This window comes from Myotis myotis, unplaced genomic scaffold, assembly GCF_014108235.1.
Source record: "Myotis myotis isolate mMyoMyo1 unplaced genomic scaffold, mMyoMyo1.p scaffold_m19_p_10, whole genome shotgun sequence".
NCBI classification, from domain to species: Eukaryota; Metazoa; Chordata; class Mammalia; order Chiroptera; family Vespertilionidae; genus Myotis; species Myotis myotis.
The window spans coordinates 45,597,791-45,613,502 of NW_023416314.1; the positions used below are offsets into that span (position 1 = coordinate 45,597,791).

The window sequence follows — 15,712 nt, forward strand, 5'->3', positions numbered from 1 at the left end:
CATGTGTCTGCCATTGGCTGGAGGCTTAGCAAGGGGCTGGATGACCCAGGATGGCATCACTCACATGGCTGACAGCTCTGCTTCTGAAAGTTGGCTGGCTATCAGTTGGGGGAACAGGGGCAACTGGCTACATGTCACTCACCCACTAGCAAGGTAGTCTGGAATTGTTCACCCGGCATCTCAAGGTTCAAAGAAAGTACGTGGAAGCATGCAAGGCCTTTTTGGTACAGGCTCAGAACTGGCACAGTATCTCATCTGCCATATTCTTTTGAGCAACAAGTCACAAAACCATCCAAGATTCAAGAAGTAGGAAAAAGACTCTTGCTGGGAAATGCTACAAGTCACATTTCCAAAGGGCAAATAGAGGAAATATAAGTTGCAGCCATTTCTGCAACCTACTACACACCACTGACTCTGACCATGAGGTTCCATTACAAGCAGGAGACCTGAGAGGAGACCAAAGCATGGCCCCAGGGAGCTCTTGTGGGTAGAAACACATAGGTCTGCTCCTAAGCCTCGAATACAGATCTGATGCCTTAGATACAGGCTGGGTGTTGGGGGGCTGGGGGTGAGGAGACCATGAAACTTCTTATTCACTAAGTGCCCTGTCTTTGCTCTCACAATTCATATAACATGAAATTCTCAGAGCTGTCAATGGCTTCCTGAAATCTATGCCCTTCCAGAACACACTCTTAGACAGCATGGGTGATAGAGTGAGAGGCTCTGATATCTACGGGAGGGTCCACTTACTACCCCAACTTCTCAGGGTCTCAGCTTCCTCTTTCCATCTGCATCTGCTTCATTTCCGCCTCCACACTACTTTAGCAGCCCTTGCCTAGAGACACACTCTTGACCTTGTTTTTACCCAAACTACTTCACCTTTTGAAGCCTTATCCTCTGGTATTTCCTGGTGACCACAACCTTATATTTTTAGGATGTTCACACTTCCTTGAACTTGAAAGCTCTTCACGTTCTTTTTTCCTAGAAATGTTTTGGTCGTCTCCTGGCTTCAGTTCCTCTTGATCCTCCCATTGATCCATCACACTTACTACTGTCTTGTCAACACATTCAGTTCAATTGACCTCTGTTTTCCCACTGCCCTGCTACCAAACTCCTAATCCTGTGTCAGTCCAAGCATTCATCGTTCCTCTTTGCATTCTGGGAGCTGAGTACTACTGGGGACAATCACCCAAATACAAGGAGCAGAATCCTACAGATTCTGGACTCCTTTCTGCCAGGCTCTCGGTACTGCCTATCCTTCTCTCTGTTGGTCCCCAGTATCTCTGTCTCCTGCTTTCCACAGAAACTATTTCAGATTTTATCCCTCTTCTCTAATTTCCCTCTTACTCACTCATATCAGAAAGCCCTAGGAATAGAAACCTTCATATGGTAACTCCTTTGATGGCCTTCTCTATCAATAATGAGTTGCAACCTCTCAGTCTATTAGCTCTGATCTAACCAGCTCTTCCTTCCTCCCCCAGTAGAGCCACTTTGATGATATGATCACATTGATAGTCTCTTTAGGTTTAGCCTAGAGGGGACACAGCCATGTAGCTGATGTGAGGGTCTTGGGTGCGATGTGGGGGCTCTCACCCAACGCAAGACAGGGGCAAGCTAAAAAAGGAAAAATCAAATCAAATTTCATTTACTAGAAACACCCAGAACAAACTAAAAGTCCAAAAGGATAGTGGCAGGAACAGAGTTTGGGTTGTGGAGCAAGAGTTTAGAGTCACATGAGATAGTATCACAAGGAAAAGCAGATGAGGAAGGAACAAGGGAAAGTGGGTCTGGCTGATTTCTCAGCAGCCTTGGAACACCCAAATATTCTTTCTTAGCTTTTGGATGCCACAAGGCAAATGGATGGGGGTATAGATTCTCCTGTGGGAGAAGCAGGGGGAGACCAGGTTTCCTCTGGATTCTCCCCGAGGAGAAGAGAATGTCCCCAGGAAAAGAGGAGGTGGCTGAGGTTTCTGCCTTCCTTCCTGCGCGATTCCTCCCTTTAACAAGTGCACTGAGCTGTCCATGGTACCTTCCCTTTCTGGGTTGTGACAGCCAGACTGAGGGCAGGAGAAGGGAGGGGGAAGAGTTGGGGGATTGTGACAGGATGTCTTGCACATCCAGGATGTCCTGCAGGACAGTGTGTTGCACACAGTAGGGCCTTAGTTAATATTTGTTGAATGAATGATAAATGACTCAGGACACTCATACAGATGTGGGCATATCTGGAAGATGATTTGTCCATTTGTTGCTTTCTTCCATCCAGATGAGGCTATTTGAACCCTGGCTTCATGAAGACTCATGCTCTCTGTGTGGGCCCCTAAGGCCAGATGAGTTCCACCCTGTTCATATCACACCAGATCAATGCTAGCAAAGCAGAGTTCTCCCCCTCCCACCCTCCCATCCCAGGAGGTAGTACGCTTTTATGGGAGGAGTTCTGGACTCCGAATTAAACACTGGTGTCATGGTCCCTTCATCATCACTGACTTGTTGAGTGAGTTTGGAAAGGTCACCTATTCGTGGGGCCTCCATTTCCCCTGGGAATAATGGTCTCTACCTTTATAGGGTCATTGCAAGATTAAATAATCTAATGAGTTGGAAGAGTTTTACAGGTCATAACACATGGTGATGGGGGTAAGGCTGTGATGGTAATGATACTGAGTGTAGCATCCAAGATAAGATAAGGTCTTAAACTATGCAAGCTCTGTGAGAGCAGAGCATGTGGGTGATTCTTCTCTGGAGTCCCCCAGGACACGGTAGGGGAAGTACATAATGCCAAGTAAGTCAATGAATGCAAATGAACTTCCTTCTTCAAAAGATGCTAGGAGTAACCCGTATCTGGAGGTTTTAGGCCTAAGGAAGGTGAGACTCCTGTTATTCTCCAGGGATTAGCTGTTCTTCCTTTGGCTCCCATCCACCCATCACTCTGGGCCTCAAAGAAACAGCCTGGAGTCTGAAGCCTCCAACTTCACCAAGTGCCTCTTCTGAACCTTGTCACGTGGGCTGCTATCATCCCTGTGTGTAGTGTGGCTGGCTACCCAAAGGGAGGAAATGCACAGCGTCAGCATCTGCTAATCAATCGCTCCCTCATGGAAACGCTACTCAATGCAAAACCGAAAGCAATAATTATGCTAACTACATCCATCTCTTGTTATTGGGAGCTATTCAATAGGGTAGCTGAATTATTGTATAGCTATGTGTCATTTTACAGTTTTCAATTTCTTATTTATATTTGACCAAAACTTGATAAATACATAAATTGGAGTCCAGCCCACTGATTAAATGCCCTGAATGAGACCATCAGGTGCCCTCTGGAGCTGGCAAACCAATGCCCATATATCTTTCCCTCCCTCCACAGCTGGCCATTGAGGATGCCCAACCTCAGCCCCTGGGCATCGTCATGGGGTCAACATTAAGGGAAGAGAAGAAGCTGAGGTTCAGGTGGCTGTGAGAGGGCAGATTTGACCTGAGCTCAGAGAGCAGACCTGGGCTCAGAAAGAAAGCACTCCCAGTGCTCTGGAAGGACACATGGCACAGGCCTCTCTGATGTCGGTGGACATTTACAGCCTGTATGCAGCTGGTCTGGAAGGGGAACCCGGGCCCAGGGAGGCTCTCCTCTCCAACCTAGTCACGGTGGCTCATGGCATGATGGTTCTGCTCAACCTCTTCTCCCTCTTCCAAGACCACCCCCTGTTCTGATCTGTGTCCAAGCCATGCAGCCCCTGGGTCTACCCCCCCCCCACACACACACACACCCCTCCAGCCATATCTGGCCCCATATTTGACTCTAAGAATGAACCTGGTGTGAGCAGATTGGGAGAAGAGAATGTGAGGAGCCTCAGCCAAGCATTTGATGGCTGAGTAGTATCACTCCCCTCCCCCCACCACCACCCATTTCTGTACACCATTCTGATACTGGCACCTCGGGCACCCTGTATTCAGCCCGTTATTCATGATATAATAAACATTAATTGAACACACAGTACGTACCAGGTTCAGTTTAACCACATTTGTTGATTGAAACATGTGAAATGCTTATGGGGACATTTTGGTAATAAGTAAAGTGTCAGGGCTAGATGCCTGTAGAGTCAGAGCTCTTGGTCTTCCAAAGGTGGGCCCTGGTCCCACTTACTTGCTCTGAAATTTGGGTCAATTATTTAAATTCTGTGACTCATTTTTCTAATGTGTAATAATGGAAAGAGTATTAAGAACTAGAGGCCTGGTGCACAAAATTCGTGCACTGGGGGGTGGCCCTCAGCCCAGCCTGTTCCCTCTCTCGCAGTCCACGACCCCCTGAGGATCATGCCTAAGCTGGAACTCAGACATCCCTCTCACAGTCCGGGGCTCTCGCAACCTAGGACCCCTTGCTCCTTACCACCCGCCTGCCATGGAGGCAGGAAAGGCTCACGCCACCTCCACTGTGCTTGCCAGCCATGAGCCAGGCTTCTGGCTGAGCAAGGGGCGGGGGCAGGGGAGAGTGTGGCTCAACCAGAAGCTGGGCTCACTGCTTCTTAGCACTGGCCCCACCCCTTGCCCACTGGTGGGGCGGAGGGAGGGCGATCTGGGGCCAGGCCGGCTTGGGGAGGGGCTGTGGGAGGTTGAGGCACTGCAGAAGCACCCTGTCCAGCCTCTGCGGAGTCTCCAGGACTGTGGTGCCATGGCCTCTCCCTCCGCCTCTGCAGAAGGAGGGGCTGCGGTGCTGGACTGGGACCACCATGGCTGGCCTTGCAGAGCAGGCTCGTTGCCCCCGCCTCCTCCCCCCCCCCCCCCCACACACACACTGGTCATTCTGGAAGGTCGTCTAGAGGGTCGTTTGGCTTTCCGGTCTAATTAGCATATTACTCTTTTATCACTATAGATCAGTGATGGCGAACCTATGACACGCAAACTCAATTTTTTGGTTGATTTTTCTTTGTTAAACGGCATTTAAATATATAAAATAAATATTAAAAATATAAATCTTTGTTTTACTATGGTTGCAAATATCAAAAATTTTTATATGTGACACGGCACCAGAGTTAAGTTAGGGTTTTTCAAAATGCTGACATGCCGAGCTCAAAAGGTTCGCCATCACTGTTATAGATGGTAAGGGTATGGTGAGAATCAAATGAGATATTAGGTAGAACCATGTAAGATTACAACCAGTTGGCTACTTTTGAGCTGCAAGACACTCATTTTATGTGGTTTAACATAACCAAGTGCTTACTTAGCACAGGGGTTGGTGCAGAACAACTGCTCAGTATGTGGTAGCTTTGGTTCTTATTATCCAGATGGTCTAGGCCTAAGAGTGACTTCTCTCCCTCCCCTGTGTGTCTATTGCTAACATTTGGAGATGAAGCTCTTTCTAGGAATGAGGAAGGTTTTGACTCAAAATTTACATACTCAGCGGCTTGGTTTTACTCAGGACTGGGGACAGTCCTGTTAGAGCAGGCAGTGATGGACGACAGCTGAGACCAGCCGAGGAGCTACCTAACGCTGTCTAGCAGTTGGCATTTCACTAGGTGTTATTCAAAGTGGCACACATCGGTGAAACAGAAACTTAACTATTAATGCTAATTAATCTCTCTCGATTACTTTGAGTTTTATTTCAAGGAAATCACAATGGAATGGGAGTTATCTCTATACCTAATCGCAGCTAATGTGCCCATTAATCACAAATATATAAATATATATATATAGTGCCAGGAAGAGGCAGAGCAGGAGCATGGTGACCATGAGCTGGTAAGAGTGCAGTCCTCAGTTCTGAGGGGCAGGAAGGGCACTGGGAGTTGGGAAGAGAGTCTGTTTTCTGGAAAGCTTGAAGCCAGGAGTAACACAGAGCCTGGAAGCCAGGGCCCCAGACAAAGCCCTTTTTTCTTCTGAATGACCAGGCAGCGCTGTCCCTGGAAACATCAGAGGTTCCACCCAGCCAGGAACCAGCCCGCCCAACCTCGTGTCCAGCGCTTCTCCCACAGCAGCACTGGCCTCTGCTCCGACACCCAGAGGCGAAGAGCTAGGTAGCATCTGTCAGCCTTGCCATGAGCACCTGTGGGCAAGGCAGGCTTCCCAGGGCTCCATGGGTCTTCTCGGTGCTCTTAGGCCTCTCTTGCGTTCCCTCAATCCAGGACCCAATTCCTAGTTCTCAAGGAGGTGAGGCAAGGCTGCCAGCTCTGTAGTCTCCTGGGGCCTGTGGCTGGGCAGAGCCAAACGGTACCAATACCTGCAGCAGCTGCAAGCCCCTTCCTCTCTGCTCTCATCTCCCTCCCGAAGCATGTTTCCAGTTCCAAGGCGAGCATTGATGGGGACCCTGAATTTCCTTTGGCTTTTAACAAGGAGACTGTACTTTTATCTGTGGTGCCAACAAGCTGCGCGGCAAAGAGGAAGCAGAAATACACTGTGGTTTGCCAGCCATTGACTCAGAGCAGGAAAGCCCCGCCCACGTGTTGCTCAGGAAGCAAAGGAGGCTCAGAGAAGGGGAGGGGCTCACCCAAGGTCACACAGCAAGTCTGTTTTCCTCGCTCTAATAAGCTTTTCTTTCCACAATTTTGTGCTAAGTGCCAATCTGTAGGCCACCCCCAGAGAAGAAGAAGAACAAGGGAGCCAATCTTAAAGTTTGCATCTCAGCCACGGAGCCCTCTGTGTTACGAGGCCCTAGGGAAATGCTCCCCCCAGCCCCCGCCCAAGTTTAAAGTGAGGAGGCCCCCCTCTTGAAAAATCAGTTAAAATGCCTTCCTTTATGCACATGCCAACTTTGACTTCAAAAAGACTTTATTCCCAAGGATAAACAGCTCCTTGTTTGTGTAATATAATTAAGTGAAGGCATCTTTAAATGTCATAGTAGCTTGTGCCCATTTCAAATTGTTATGCATCAACAGAACTTAACGAGATAGCCAAGCCTTCCCCGTGCTGTGAGACTGAGATAAGCCACCACACCGTGGGCCCTTTAATAGATTGCCAAAATAAAGCATTTTCTATGCAAATTATTCATGCCATGGGACAGTTAATCGCTTGCCAAGAGCCCGCCCACTGCCTCTCTGCAATTAGTTGTGAAGTTGAAGGAGCTCCAGACTCCGCAGGCGCACTCAGGCCCTCCTGCTCCAGCTGCTGGCATTCAGGTGAACGGAAACTTCCCTGGAGGTGGGGCCTGGATGTCCCTGCACAGAGGCAGGTGCGGGGACTGGGGCTGGGCAGGAGGTGGGTAGTGAAGGGAGAGGGGAGGGCTGCTCCTGGAGTATTGCACTGGCCCAGCACCTGACTCAGTGCATGTGCTGTGCCCTTGGGCAGCCTCAGTTTCTCCATCTGTAAAGTCGGGGTGAACACGGGTCTGAGGCTCTGATGTTTCAGGGACAAGTGGCAAAAAAAAATCAACAAAAACAATGGGAGCAAGCTTAGGCTGTCCCCTGCTTAAAGGAGAAGCCACTTTGGGCTCACAGGAAACTGGTCTCTCAAGATTAAAATCTGGGTTTGAATTCAGGAAAACCTGCAGGTCCCAGCCCACCACCACTCCTGCCCTGGCAACTGTCAGCATAGACTCGAGGAGAGCCCCAGCTAATATCACCAGTCACTAGAGCTTCCCCTCCCCAAACACAAACCAGCTTGCTCTCTCGAGGCCCCCTTCCTCTCTCCCAAGGCTGTCTCTGAGGCTCTCAATCTCTCTCCATGTCTCTGTCTGTCACTGGCTCTTGCTGGCTCTCTTTCTCCCAACAGCTGGCTGTGGGAGCCTCCTGGAGAGGGGCTGGATCCAGCGGCCCCTGAAACACAACCGGAACAGATTTGATCTGGGAAAAGAAGATCGGGGTGTTTTGCGCTTAAACAGCTTGTGCATGGCAGCACCCCCGACCTGGGACCACACGTTCACTCCCCAAAGGGGATGGTTCCAACACTGTAGCCTCCAATCCCGATCTGGTGAGATGGGCTAAATCCATCTCCAAAGGAGCGGACTTGCTCAGTGAGGGACCAGGGAGCGCATGGGGGTAAAAGCCACTGGTGTGCACACCTGTGGGAGAAGGGATTGTTTTGGGGTTCTGGGCAGCTTTCGAGGCTAATTGCTCACTTGGTAGGTTAGGGCCTGTGCAAATTCCTGGGTTCTTAAGTCCATGCTTTGCTTACTTAACGCAGGGTTTGTTAGTACGTTACTGAGCAGAGTGTAGGATGATGGATACTTGCCTTGATATTCTTCCACAGCCGTTTGATGCACCGGGAGCCCCCAGGAGGACACCGATGAAAGGATCATTTGGTTGGGATCCCACGCATCCTCCCCACGCTGAGTGCTGGTGATACCAACAGCCCACACAGGCGGAATGTGCGGCCGAGCCTCCCCCACAAGGCCGGGGGCCGCTCCAGAAACACCTGACACCTGTTAATCCTCCGGCACAGAGGTCAAGGGCCTGGAGGCTGCTCTCAACATAGAAACAGCTGGGAGGAGCGGCCCATTGAGTCCTCGCTGCTGAGTCACATTAGAGACAAAGGAACTGCTCAGATTGGCCAGTTGCTGCTTCCCGGGGCTTCCTGCCTTCCTCTCTCCTTGGCCACTAAACCCCACCGGTGGCCTCAGTGTGGCCCCGGAGGCATCACTCCAGTCTCGCTCAGTATCACGTCTCGTCCTTGCCTTGGGCCCCAGGGCTGATCACTTTATCCTAATGTGTAATGGGGCTCACCTGACTCACCTGCCCAGGATGCCAGCTTTCTACGCTTAGAGATGCCCTTCGCTCAGACCAGCTTTGCCCCACCAGCCCTGCCTCCAGCTGCTGTGACCGAGGCCCTATCACTTGCTGATGCTCAGCCCTCCTTGCACCTGGCCCTGGTTCCCATCACTAGGCCCGGCAATCTGCAGATGCTCCTCCCCCTGCGTGGGATCGGGGCATTGAGCTTGAGCTGGGTTATGCCTGGTGTTTGCCCCTATGGCCTCCTTGTTCCTATTGCTTGGCTAACTCTCAGGCAGCATCTGGGAGCAGGTGGAGGATTATCAAGGTGGGGATCCTCCCTACTTCCTCATCCTGGGCTGCTCCAAATCCAGGCCCCTTCACGCCCTTCTCCCTCAGCGACTCAAGCTTGCTTTTTTATTTGTGGAGTCGCCATCAAGCTGCCCCCTGAGTACTTGTGACTCTGGATATGTGGTCTGGGCTAAGGGAAGACAGGGAGAAGGCAGGGCTATAGACTCCTACATGCAAGGGCAGGCCTGAGAGGCTGCAATGATAGAGGAGGGTTCAGGGAGTGAAGAGAGAAGATGGGGCAGGAGGGGCATGCAGGGTGCTGAGAAAACTGCACATTCAGAAAGTAGCTGAGGCCTCACTGTGTTGTCAGCCTTGGGAAGAGAATAGATAAGTCCCTCTCCATCCTCCTCATCCCGGCCCCATTCCAGGGACCCTTCTGCTAAGGGTTCTGAGACAGATTCCCTGTGGGCCTCACAGTGTCTGGGGGTTAGCCTGGGGACCCATCCTCCCAGGTGGACATCGTTTCTGTGGAAAATGCATTCTGAATACCTGATGGCTCCCAAATGGGTTTCTGCAGTATAAATCCTGCATAGCCAGAGCTCGCACTGTTGGACACATGCAGCCTTGTTCCACTGGACAGGACTCCTGATGGACCGTGACCATGGTAGCCTGTTTCCCTGCCTCTTTGTTGGCCAGTCCTACTTTTCCCAGAGTGTCCACCAGTGCTTAGGGCTCACACCTCAGTGACCCAGGAATTTGTATATTTAATTCTTCCCCATCCCGGTGATTCTAAGACACAGCCAGCAGTGGGAACTCTGATCTCCTCAATTGCTTCTTAAACTTTAGTGCGCATCAGAGCCATCTAGAGCAGTGGTCGCCAACCTTTTGGACCTCACCCACCACCAGTGGTCCATGGACCACCGGTTGGCACCTGCTGATCTAGAGAGCTTACTAAAGTATTGACTCCTGGGCCCCACCTCGAATTTCAGATTTAGGAGATCTGAGGCAGGGTCCACGAATTTATGTTTCTAACAAGTTCTAAGGTGAGGGACCAGCAGGTCCATGGACCACACTGAGAGTAGCCAGGGTCTGGTCCAACCTCTGAGCACAGCAGGGCGGGAATGCTGGTCACCCGTGTAAAGGCCTGTCTACGAGGGGCCTGGTTCCCACTTGAGGAGAGCAACAGAGCTCAAGTTCAACCCAAGCGGGCTGAGTTGCCACATGTGGGGCCTCTGCCCTGGCCCAGGCGTCCAGGGCATCAAGAGCGTCAGCCACTGTCATTGGCTGGTTCCTCATTGACTGATGGTCACTGTCGTCAGAAACTTGGCCAATGGCAATCAATCAGGGGGCCCGCGCTGCCTTAAATACCAGCAGAGCAAACAGCCTTAGACAAAGCTGTGCCATATATCAATTACCAAGAGGCTGCGTGCTCCTCTGGGCGGGGGGGAGCTGGAGCAAGCGGCCAGGGCTGCTGCCCCAGCTGATAAGGACCCCGCATTGTTCGGGGACAGCTGGCGGCCCGATAAGGGCCTGCATGCCTGAGATAATGGCAGTGGGCAGGCGCCTCGCGGCAGTTTAGAATTTCTTGGGTCTCCAAGAAAGGTTCTATTAAGCCCACTGACCCCAATTGAATATTAATTAGCTAATTAACGGATTTATTGTTCCACGCCATTTCTGGAGAGGCCATTTTTTTCAAGTGCCATTATTTTTGTAAATGATTTTTTGCATTGTGCATAATTGAATCTTTGCAGCTGCCAGCATCTTCTGCATGATTTGGCAAAAAAAAGGAAGCAGAAGCACTTAGGGTTCCCCCCCCCTCTCTTCCCTGTGTGAACAAATGTTTTCAGCCCCTCCTGCTAATGCTGGAGCCGGGGGAAGGGGGGTACTGGCTCTGTTTCACAGGTTTATTTTTTAAGCTGAACTGCAAAGTCCGCACTCTTTTTTCCTTTCTTTTGTAGGCAGCTGAGGGCTGAGGCACTCCGGGCGGTCCCGCGCTAGGCCTTTGTCTGGCTGTCTTCAAACCGGCCAGACTTAGCTTTTCTCAGCCCAAACTCCTTAAAGCATTGTGCTTTATATTAGGGGGTAGGTAGAGGGAACAAGGCCTGAGCTTGTCCCGCCCAGAGTCCCCAGTGGAGGGATGCCAGCTCGGACCAGCAGGCCAGGCCAGACGCCCTGGGGGCTCTGCCTCCATTCCTGCTCTTACCTACCCCAGCCTAGCCTTCTCTGGCTGGGGCCTACCGTGGGTCTGGCTGCAGGGGTGGGGATGGGGGGACAGAACCCCACCTGGCATCTCTCTGCTGCTCTTTAATAAATCTTTGCTCCAAATTCCACGCCAGGGCTGCCTGACTCCCTGGAGCTGGCAACTGCCCATAATAAGTTGGCCCGGACAGTCCCACAGGCAAATGGCTGATTGAATCAAGCCCATTCCTCAGCAGAGGGTCTGGAATGGGGGTGGGGGTACGTACGATGGGGTGGGGTTGGTGTGCATGGCTCAGCAATATTGTCAGGCAACACTGAGGAGCCCCCAGGACCTCTCAGCCCCTTCAGCATTGTTAATGAAGTCGGGGGCAGGTGCAGACTCCAGTAATATTAGTCAGGGCCCCCCACTAGGCGGGTCTAAGGAAGGCTTGTGCCCAGGACCTGCCCCTGGCCGCCAGGGGCCTCAGAGCTTTATTGGGATTTTTTATTAAGCCACCTCTTCCTGCCCTCGGCCCTGTCCTATCCTGTTGCTTGCTCAGAAGGAATTCCAAAGGCTTTTCTGAGCAGAGAGATGAGGCAGAAAGTAGTCTTATACCCTCCTGTGCACATACTGGCTGGGCCATGCCATCTGCCCATTTCCTTTGCTCTGAACCAAAATAAAGTCCCAGCAGACAGACTGACACGGGCATCCCCACCAGGTGCAAAGGTGGAAAGGACCCCAAAAGGCTAAGAACTGGAGGTGGCCCTTAGAGTGTGAGAGGGGGCTCATACAGCCTCTGTTGGAACACCTCCAGGAGTGGGAAGCTCATAGCCACTGAGGCAGCTTTAATAATGAGAAGGGTCCTCCTTATATAGAGCCTGCTGCCCTTCCCTATGCTTACCCCCTACTCTCCCTCTTCCCTATGACAGCCATTCAGCTAATAGCAGTAATCTCTCTCTATATAAAAGCCCAGCGACCCAATGGCGGAACGACCAGAATAACCCGTCAACCAGTTGCTATGATGTGCACTGACCACCAGGGGGCAGACGCTCAATGCAAGAGCTGCCCCCTGGTGGTCAGCGTGCTCCCACAGTGGGAACACTGCTTGGCTGACCAGGATGAGTAGCGCTTCTACAGCAGGCCGATCCCCGCAGGCCACGCCCCCCCAACAGTGCACGAATCCCGTGCACTGGGCCTCTAGTAATCATAATAGCATCTAATACTAATTGAGGAACCACTATCGCCACCCACAGTACTAGGCACCTGTCATGCATCGCCTCGCTTAGTCTTCCTAATACACTGTGAGGTAGGTGGGATTCTGAGGCACAGACAGTGATGTAACCTAGGCGAGGCCACTGACGAAAGCAACAGCACCGGACACCAAACCCCACTTTGCTAGACTTGAGCCCCAACTGTAGACCACTCCACAGTCAGAAATGCCATGTCCCTGAGCTGCTCTTCTGCAGGGTAAACCAGCTCAGTTGCCACAGATGCTCCTTATCTAATAAGATCTTTCTCCTCCCTGCTGTCCGGGACCTGAAGTTCAGAGCCCAGAGGTGGTCTGGCCAGGAGAGCAGAGTGAGCCCGTCACCTTCCGCATTTCAGACACTATACTCTGTTGATGCAGCCCGGTTGGCAGTACGGTTCTTAGCAAGGGGCCACACCCCTTTATAGCACCTTCCTGCCCTCCAAGGTTCAGACTCATTGTTTTGAAAAGGAACCCAAAAGATCAGAAGTGAAGAACAAAGACATCGGAAGTAGGGTGGGCCCAAGTATGTACTACCAGCAGCTCCATGAAGCCGTGGAGCACATAGGTGTTTCCGTTCCTCCGTTCTGCCTCCCTCCGTGTCAGCTTCATTTGAAGGCTGCTTTCCTTTGTGGCCCTAAGATGCTTCCAGTGGCAAACAGGGCTACCTCTTTCCTTAGTCACATATCAAAAGAAGGACAGAAAGCCTCCCTCCGGTCAGAGAAGGTAAGTCCTTAGCGTGATCAGAACAATGTGGATATCTATCCACCCTTTTTCATTTAGACTGACCATCCGTGCAAAGGAGGTTGGGAGCAAGCAAACGCCCACCGCACAGGGTGTCTCAGTTGCGGGCTCCCTTGCTCCTCTGTGAGAGGAAGAGGGTCATACTTTAGCTCTAGCTCAGTCTCTCAACCAGAATGCACTGCTTCCTCCTCGGTTTATCTGAGAGAAAGTCATCACTGTGGCAAATCCGATTCTCCCCGGAGGAGCACGTATTCCTCCGAGGATCTTGATTTTTATTTCTCTCCAATAATTCTTGGGCTAAGGCAGTGTTTACACTTATTTCTGATCCTGCTTTCACAGGGTCCTCCATTCACAGAAAATGCCTGCCCCCCTGTGTCCTTTGGGATATTGGCACCATTCTCTATTCATTTCTCTACGAGCCCCAAATGTCCTCCCAAATGGCCACAGTCCATCTCAACTCAGCCCTAACTGTTTGCCCAATGTGAACACCTTTCCTCCGGCCGTTTTATTCTCTGCGCTTGGAGATGCCCTAGAAGCAGGGGGTGGGGGAAGTCCCCGGGAGGAGATCCGGGAGGCTGGGTTTTCTGAGAAGGGAGAAAGCAGACCTTGCAAGCTGTGGTGATGGGGAGGGGAGCACTTCACCTTTGCATCCCAGGAGGGGTCTAGTATACATTTTCTGAATGGATATAAAAATAAAAAAGCCCAGCAGGGGCTCATGAAGAGCACACCAGGCAAAACTCATTTCTCATCTGGGCAATTGAAACCGCAGGTGTCCCTACCCCTGGCGGCTGCTCCCTCTGACTCCCCCTGTATATCACCCCAGAATGAGCTTTCAAAGAGTGCAGATCTGGTCATGTCCTTGTTCTGTTACAAAGCTCTGACATTTTCCTGTTGTCTCGAGGATAAAGGCCCGTCTCCCCAGCCTGGCATGAGGTTCCCCCGCCAGCAGCCTTGCCGCTCTCCAGGGCCTCTGCATTGGGTGTTGCAAGCACTCCCAGCTGTGGGCCACCCTCCACCCAAGCCAAACCACTCTCTCCACTTCTGGGTCTTTGCCCACTGCCTCCTTTGTTTGATGGTTCAAGGATCCTTTCCTCAGAAACTTTCCTGGCGCCCAGGCTGAGTTAGCCACCTTCCCTCCCTTCTTTCTGACGCTATGTCTTGACACTGATCACACTGAGTGATGACTTTTTTACAGGCTGCCTCCTACCTCCTCTCCTTTCTGTGAGAGTTGTTGAGGGCAGGGGCTTTGCTCAGTTTCTTTTGCATCTCCCTGGCCTCACGCTACCTTAGATGCTCAGCACATCTTGGGTAGGTGGAAGGAGGGATAGAAAGAGTGAGGGAGGGTGGGAGGGATGAATGAAACCAACCTCACTTATTTCTGCCTAGGTCAGTAGACACCCATTGGGTTTGCTTTGTGACGTCTGGACTTTTGATGCATCCTTTCATAACCTCATCCATGCCTGTGGTGGAAAACTGCGTTTGATGTGATACTACTCAGCTGTTTGAAGAACTGCCCCAAACAGCGCCAAATAATGGCAGCCTGATAGGAGGTGCCGACTGACCAGCCATGTGGCTCTACCCTAGGCCATACCATGCTCAATTTTTAGCCAAGAGATTGGTTTCATCTCTGCTTTTAATCAGTAGGATGACTGCTTGGCAGAGGCCGTATTTAAAAACGTCATCTTGTGTTGAACTCTGCCACTTGCTGAGCCATCTGGCCCATCAGGCTTTGGAATCCTCCCCAGTGAAAGGCATCCTCCGACCCCAATCCTGTGCCGTGTTCCCAAAACCATCCAGTATCTCTGTGAACTGCACCCCTCCACCTGTGGCCTCCTTCCCTACAAGCACACCTTGGCAGCCCCCCTGAGTACACCTGGCCATCTGCTCCTCCAGGAGCTCCCCAACACGGTCCCACCTCTAGGCCTTTCCACTTGCTCCTGTTCCAGCCTGAAGAGTCCTTTCTCCATGCCTCCACTCAGACAAATGCTAGACCAGCTCAGACAAGCCCATTCTGCTTCGTGGGCCCCAACCCGACCCAGCAGCAGTCTTCTACCTCGGCACTCTGGCTCCACTGTGGCCGTCACCCTGCCGTTACCAAGTAGGGCTTTGACAAGTGACGCCCAGTGAGTTTCTCTGTGTGCCTGCAGGAAACGACGTATCCATGGGATTCGGGACTTAGAAACGGAGGACTTGTGTGCCTGCCCAGGAACCTGTGGCAGCTCCCTATTGCCTCATACACAGAAGCTTCAATGATTCTGCTCAGTTTCTCATTTCCTGTCCCCCACGCCAGCTCTAAACCCATTCCACTTCCCAATGCCCCCTCTTCTGTTACAGGTAGCCCAGATTCCAGACTCCCCCTGTCCCTGTAAGGCCTCCCCTCACCTCTTGAGCTTATTTCTACAAGAAGAAACTCTGCACCTGCCTCTCTCAGGTATTTTGTGCTACATGGGCCACCTCCTCTCCGGAGTTCTCACAACCTGACACTTAGCCACTCATTCTCACCATGTATTGCCTATGGTGCTGGTGCATACCTGAGATGCCCCAATGCAGGCACCAAGTCCCAAACTGTGACAGAGCTGACTTCTACTATCTCCTCCACACCACCAACTACATTACAGTGAATTTTGGCTGCTC

The 15,712-nt window shown here is 51.5% G+C and overlaps 1 long non-coding RNA gene across 1 annotated transcript; it reads left to right on the forward strand.

Annotated features, from left to right (window-relative positions):
* Nucleotides 1-7,007: 7,007 nt before the first annotated feature.
* On the forward strand, nucleotides 7,008-8,554 carry LOC118663431. Its single transcript, XR_004970039.1, has 2 exons — nucleotides 7,008-7,091; nucleotides 8,161-8,554. It is a non-coding gene; the product is annotated as an uncharacterized LOC118663431 (long non-coding RNA).
* Nucleotides 8,555-15,712: the final 7,158 nt, after the last annotated feature.